At 38.4% G+C, this 7,605-nt stretch overlaps 1 pseudogene; it reads left to right on the top strand.

The window, feature by feature from the left end:
* Positions 1 to 2,246: 2,246 nt before the first annotated feature.
* On the top strand, positions 2,247 to 4,559 carry LOC100954997 (annotated as a pseudogene).
* The last annotated feature ends 3,046 nt before the right edge of the window (positions 4,560 to 7,605 follow it).

The following is a 7,605-nucleotide window of genomic DNA, read 5'->3' as shown; positions in this document are numbered from 1 at the left end:
TTAAGTGGGATCCTATTTGCTTTTTCTCTTTTTATTGAGACAGTGGTTCACTTTGATGCCTTTAGTAGAGTTCTGTGACATCACAGTTCACAGCAACCTCCAACTCCTGGGTTGAGGTGATTATTTTGCCTCAGCCTACTGAGAGGATGGAACTACAGTTGACCACCACAATGCCTGGCTATTTTTTGTTGCAATTTGGCTGGGGCTGGATTTGATCACACCAACTTCAGTATATGGGGCTGGCGCCCTACTCAGTGAACCATAGGCACTGCCTGTGGGATGCTATTTCAAGGACCTATTTTGACACCTACCCCAAACCATCCATTTGAGAGAAGCTTAAAAGTTACTATGCCTGGCTACAGCCTCAATTTGGTCAAAGCTTCACAGGTCTTAAGCATGTTTACTTTGCTTGACCACCAAGGTAATTCTGGTCTTTTTAGATGATGACAATGTTTGTTGGTTGTTTTTTTCATTTGTCTGTGCATGTGTGTATGTACAAGTATTTTTGATATGCTGTTTCTGTATCTGGCTTTCATGGTCTCAGCCTAGATCATAACAACCTCCAATTCTAGGATTCTGTCAATCTTCCTGCCTGAGACTCCCATGTGGCTAGGACTACAGGTGCCTTTTTCAATGTCTAGATAATTTTTCACTTTTTAGTAGATACAAGGCCTGACTCTTGCCCAGTCTTCTCTGAGCAAACCCTCATTCAAAAACTCCTATCATCTCAGCCTGCCAGAGGGCTAGGATTATAGGTGGGAGCCACCAATTTTGGTCATTTTCTCTTTCTTTGTTTCCATATCTCCCTTCCTCCCTTTGCCCCTCTCTTGCTTTATTCTTCCTTCCTCCAATTCTCTCTTTCTCATTTGCTTGCCCTCTTCATTCTGTTCTTTCCTTCATCTCTTTGTTTCCTTTATCTCTATCTTCTATACTTTAAGGGAAACTTCTTTAGTAACAAACAAACAAAGTATATAAGTGATCCCTGAAGTCTTGCACTCTGTGCAAGACCCTGTAGTCTTGCACTCTACACTCTAGGCTTCACACAAGTCAAGGTGTGAATTGTGGAGTGTGTGAATTATATTTGAGTAGATTTTATTTTTTTTTAAATCTATGGCTTGTTATCTATGAGGAAAATAGAGAAAAACCTTCACCAAAACATAAGCATGGATGAGCACTATAGCTCACACCTATAATTCCTGCAATTCCTTTTTGTTATTTTCTTATCTTTTCTTTCTTTCTTTCTTTCTTTCTTTTTTTTTTTTTTTTTTTTTTTTGGTATAGGAAGTCACTCTTGGTAGAGTGCCGTGGTGTCACACTGGTCACAACAACCTCCAACTCCTGTGCTTAGGTGATTCTCTTGCCTCAGCCTCTCAAATAGCTGAAAATACAGGAGCCCATCAAAAAGCCTGTCTATTTTTCTTTTGCAATTTGGTCAGGACCAGTTTGAAGCTGCCACCCTTGGTATATGTGGTCAGTGCATTACCCACTTAGGTATAGGCACTGCCAAATCCCAGAAATTTCAGAAGCCAATGCAGAAAGATCACTGGAAGCTAATGGGTTTCAGACCATAATGAGCAACATAGTGAGAACCCACTTGTCCAAGAAATAAGTACAAAACTTCCTCAGCAGTGGTGGTGTGGGCTTGTACTATCAGATGCTGAGAAGGATAAAGTGAGGAGGATTAATTGAGGTCAGCATCTTGCCTTGCCTTGAGCTATGATGGTACCAATGTATTTTTCTGTGGCAAAGTTGGAAACATACCAGCAAATGTATAAAAGATATGCTGTATAGGTTCAGGAAAAGACCAGTAGCATACAAAATATTTTATACATGTATCCGAAATGAGATTTATTACCAGGGCTGGCAGTCTAGCTCAATATGGGAAAATCAACTAATAGAACACACTACATTGATAGAATCAATAAGAAAAACCACATGGTCACCTCAAGAGACACAAAAAAGGCTTTTGACAGAGGCAACATATCTTGTTGATAAAATCTTTTAAAAATCTTAGATGAGACCCTGGAGGTGGGACCTCCGAGAGTTTTGGCACTAAGCCTGGGCATGGTCATTTGGCTGCCCTTCCACCTGAAGCAGATCCTTGGTTCCTTCTCTGCTCTCTGCTCATGAAAGGATGCATCTTTAGGAAATAACCTGGCATCATCAAGGACTGTTCCCTGCTTTTCAATGGAGGTGAGTTGTAGTTTTAGGTTGTATACTATGGATAAGAACTACTAAGGGTCATAATGTCAAAAACATTTGTTAAACCAAAGATATCTTCCACAAAGTTAACAGACTTGGTAGACCCATCATTTGATGATTTTTCAGAGACTACAACCATCTCTGCTATTACTGCCACATCATTATGTGAGAATAATACAAGTCACAAAAGAAAAAATGTACCTTTCACATTAGAAAGTAGCAGATTTCTAGCTGGAAAAAAAGGAAAGCTATCTTCCATGAAACAGATTTACCATTTAGAAAATTCAAAAGAATATCAGTGTGAAAATAAAGGATGCATGGATAAATATAAACCAGAAACTCAGCATGAAATGCTTTGAATAATAGGAAAATTGAAGTAGTTGAAACATGGTTAAAAACTCAAATTTTAGAAAGGCAACCAAAACAAGATGGATCAATTTTATTGATATCGGTACTCCTTTATGTGGAAAGACAACTACTATAAAAATACTATCAAAGTAGCGTGGTATTCAAGTAGAAGGGTAGATAAATCCAGTTTCACCAGATTTCCAAAAATATTGTTTCAAGATGTTTAATCCTGAACCAGGCTTCTATGTATTTCTCTAACAGTCTCAGAAAGCAGTTTTCAAAGAGTTTCTATTAAGAGGAACAAAGTATATAATAAACTACAGATGCTTGGAGATGATCTGATTACTGATAAGAAGATAATTCTGGTTGAAGATTTACCCAATCAGTTTTATCAAGATTCTGATATTTTACATGAGGTTCTAACACAGTTTACTCAGATTGGTCAATGTCCTGTTTTACTTATAATCTGTGACAGTCTCAGTGTAGATAATAATCAAAGATTATTGTTTCCCAAAGAAATTCAAAAATAGTGCTCTATCTCAAATATTAGTTTCAACCCTGTAGCACCAACAATTATAATGAAATTTCTTAAACTAATAGTGACTATAGAAGCTAACAAGATTGGCAGAAAAATATCATTGTACCTGACAAAACTTCTCTAGAGTTACTCTGTCAAGGTTGTTCTGGTGATATCAGAAGTGCAAGAAAGAACCTCCAGTTTTCTCCTTCAGAAGGAGAGAACAATTTATGGCTGAAGAAAAAAGTAGTATCATTAAAATCAGATGTTGCACTGTCAAAATCAAAAACAAGAAAAAAACCTAATATGGTATTAGAAAATCAAGAAGTCCAAGCTTTGGTTGCAAAGACTGTTCTCTGTTTCTCTTCAGAGCTTTGGGAAAAATTCTATATTGTAAAAGAACATCTTTAACAGAATTAGGCTCACCTTGGCTGCCTTCTCATTTATCAGAATGTGAATGGGATACCTTGCTTATTCAACCTGAGGAAGTAGTAGAAATGTCACAGAGGTCAGGAGAGTTATTTAATTTATATCTTCAACTTGGGTGGCACGTGTGGCTCAGTGAGCAGGGCGCCAGTCCCATATACTGAGGGTGGTGCATTTGAACTCGGTGCTGACAAAACTGCAACAAAAAAATAGCCAGGCATTGTGGTGGGTGCCTGTAGTCCCAGCTACTTGGGATACTGAGGCAAAAGAATCACTTAAGCCCAAGAGGTGGAGGTTGCTGAGAGCTGTGACACCAGAGCACTCTACCGAGGGCAACAAAGTGAGACTTTGTCTCAAAAAAAAGAGAAAATTATATCTTCACCAAAACTACATAGATTTGTTCATGGACATAGATGATATTGTGAGAGCCAGTGAATTTCTAAGTTTTTAGGATACCCTCAGGCATGAATGGAATGCATGTCCTTTACTCCAGGAATATAGTACATCTATAGCTACAAGAGGTGTGATACATTCCATCAAACCCTGAGGATTTGCTCATTGCCAATTTGGAGGATGTAGCTTTCCACTTTTGCACAAACCCCAGTAGTTTCTAATAAATAAAAAGTATCAGGAAAATTCTGGGGCAGCTAAAGCATATTTTTCTGAATTCTACCTGACAACTTTATGCCTTAATACTCAGCTATTACCTTACTTTGCAATGCTAACCATTCCAAAGATAAATAAAGATCAGATTGCTTTTATCCAAGATATTGGTAGGCTTCCTCTGAAGTGACACTTTGGAAGATTGAAAATGGAAGCATTGACTGACAGGGAACATGGAATAATAGACACTGACAGTGGAGATGAAGGACTTGATGGAGGACAGCATTCAGAGGAGTCTCAGGGTGACCCCACTCAAACCTCTGAATCTGAAGCCTACTGTCTTCCTTAGAGTCAGAACACTGGGAGTGAACTGCCTGCCAGCCAGCCTCTGCCCTTCTCATCCCAAAGAGACATAGAGGAAGAAGACATAATAATAGAAGAATATGAGAGTGATGGGCTATAACCAGCCTGTTAGTCACTTTGCTAATTCACAATTCATTTTAGTTTTATGTGGCACTTGAACAGTGCAGTGGCTCTTGAACAGTTAATATAATTATGTGAGTTAGAGCTTGTTAAGTCTTCACTATTTTAATATTTCATCTTGAAGTAAATAGAAGATCAAGCAAGCCTTCAAGGAATATACAGTATTTATTTATTTCATGAGTGTTTAAGGACAGGAGGTCAGTATATGAAATGTGTTTGAACATTATACCAAATATCACAAAATTTGAAGGACTAATCCAGGATACAAGATGTTTATTGGGGAGAGGGATTGTAAATATGAATTATAAAATTGTTTAGCATGCAATTGTGAGTGTAAATTATTTATGTGCATTATTTTCATTTTATTGTATCTACATTCTCAGATACCATTTTTATATGTTTTACAGTGGAATGTCTTAGATACTTTCTGAAAAGTATTTACATAATTCATATCAAAATTAAAATGTTGAATTAAGAAAATCTTAGATGAGAAGGGAATGTCTTCAGTATTACTAATGGGATATACAGATGATTGGCTACGTTTCACATGCGATATAAATACTATGGAATATTTTTCAACAATCAAAAGGAATGAAGTGAACATTTATCTTCCAATAGAAATGAATAAAAAAAATAGAAATGAACCTTAAAATCATGATGATAAAAGAAGAATGCCAGTTACAAAAGACCAGATAGAGTATGACTGAACTCAGAAGAAAACATCAAGACAAGGTGAACTGTCTGCTAGGAGTAGGGGGCAGGTGGGGGATGGTAGTGTGGAAGATGAAGCTGAATGCTAGTAGGTATTGATGTACATTGTGTAGGAGGAGAAGACAAAGTACTAAAATTAGATTGTGATGATAGCCGTATAATTGTATGATTGTACTAAGAAACACAGAATTGTACACTTACAAAAGGTGAAGTACTTATTTCAATGAAGCAATCTGACGATGTTTTCCAAAACTTGAGGTGCTCAAAAATCTCACAGCATAAGAAGTACCAGGGTCTTGAGAGCACTTGAGAGACAGTTAACCCTATCTCCCTGTTCAAACACAAGGTACCATGAACTTACATGGAAGGCACATTGTTTCATCCTACCAAAGTTTTCATTTTCTTTTTCCTTGAGACAGAGTCTGACTCTTTCCCCTTGGGTAGATTGACCTAATATTATCATAGCTAATCACAATCTCAAACTCCTGGGCTCAACAGATCCTATTGCCTCAGCCTCCTGAGCATCTGGGAGTCCAGGTGACCCTCCCCAGTGCCCAGTTACTTTGGACCACCAATTTCCACCTCCTAGAGTGTTAGGATTACTGTAATGAGCCACCACTTCAGACTTTGATGTTGGGATATTTTTAAAACTATGGTTTGTGGCCAGCAGTGGTTCTTCATGCATGTCATCTTGGCACTTTGGTAGACACAGTCAGTTGGACTGTCTGAGATTATGAATTGGAGACCATTCTGAGCATGAGTGAGATCTCTATCTCTGAAGAGTAAAAAATGGCCAGATGTTATGCAGGTGCCTGGAGTCCCAGCCAAGGGAATAGGTTCACTTGATGACAACACTTCAAGATTGTTGTGAGTTATGAAACCAGATCACCCTACCCAGCACAATAAAATGAGACTCTGTCTCAATATATATAGAAAAACATTGGTGGGGAACTTACCCCTCATTTTTACTTTTGACCATGAATGTAGAGTTGAAAATTTCCCCCTAGATTAGATGTCATCTAAAGAAATTATTCTCTCATAGGGAAATTGTTTTCCTACAACCTCAATTAATCAAGCCTTTGAATGTTACATAATTCTGAACCTTTGATATCTTAGATTCTTGTAGTCACTGTAAACTGCCCACACAGTGAATTCTTGAATCAAATTGGGCTTTTCATATGTGCAGTAAAATCCAGAGTATACTCTCCACCTCTTCTGTTGGGGTCCTACAATCTGGGCCAATATTCCCTGTCCCAAATCAGTCCAAGCGCAGGAACCAGACATCTCTGGACAAACCCTACCCAGCAGACCAACTGGCAATATCCTACCGAAATAATCCCAAATACATTTGTACTGACTCATTGTTCCTCCCCCTCAAGGGCCAAAATAAATCTCCTTTATGTATTCCCATACTCCAACTCCCTAATGACCTCTCCTCATACTTCGGCTCTTCAAAATTGTGCCCAGCAAATTTTCTTTGTTTCTTTGTTTCTTTTATTAGTTTTCATGAGACAAACATTCACTCTGTTGCCAGGATAGAGTGTCATAGCATCAGCCTAGCACACACCAATATCCAGTGCTTGTGTTGAAGGTATCTTCCTGCCTTAGCCTCTGGAGCAGCTAAAACTAAAGTCAAGGGTCACAACCGTTGAAAACTTTTTATTTTAGTTAAAACTGGGTGTGTGGTCAGAGCAGAGGTTATCTTGCTGTTGCTCAGCCTTGTCTCCAACCCCTGAGCTCAGGGGATCAGCCCACGTTGGTCTCCCAAAGTAACCACATATTTTAGTCATGCATTGCAAAACTCATTGAGCTTTACATAAGTAACAAACATTTCAGGGGCTTTGAGGAATTTCCAATCCTCAGGCTCCCATGACACAGAGGGATTATGTCATGATTGTTGTGCATATCCATGGTGGCACTACAATTATGCACACATCTCTTTTTTTGCTTGTCAGATTTCATAAGTGATTGTGTATTGAACATGTGGCCAAATGTAACTCTTCTACTTCCTACGTGCCCAAAAAGCCAAAAGTTTGGAGACACCTGGCCTGGAGTTCAAGAATGCTGGAAATTTCCAGAAAGGCTGATATTTGCAATGATTTTCATAAATAACTGCACCTATGGAGTACACTACTTGACATTTTGAGAGAAGATCTTTAGTAGGACACCTACTTTCTGAAACTAGCCTATTCTAGAGAAAGAAATTAAACATCACAAAAAGTAGAGCTGAGAATTGTGTGACACACCTATCAGGTTTGTGAAATCACTGTCTGATCTATGGGCTTGGAGTCTTGGTCTCTAACATTCCAGGACAG

This window comes from Otolemur garnettii, unplaced genomic scaffold (genome assembly GCF_000181295.1).
Source record: "Otolemur garnettii isolate 467f Iridium unplaced genomic scaffold, OtoGar3 scaffold00316, whole genome shotgun sequence".
NCBI lineage: Eukaryota > Metazoa > Chordata > Mammalia > Primates > Galagidae > Otolemur > Otolemur garnettii.
The sequence above is the reverse complement of the archived record's forward strand: the minus strand, read 5'-3'. Positions and strand labels throughout refer to the sequence as shown.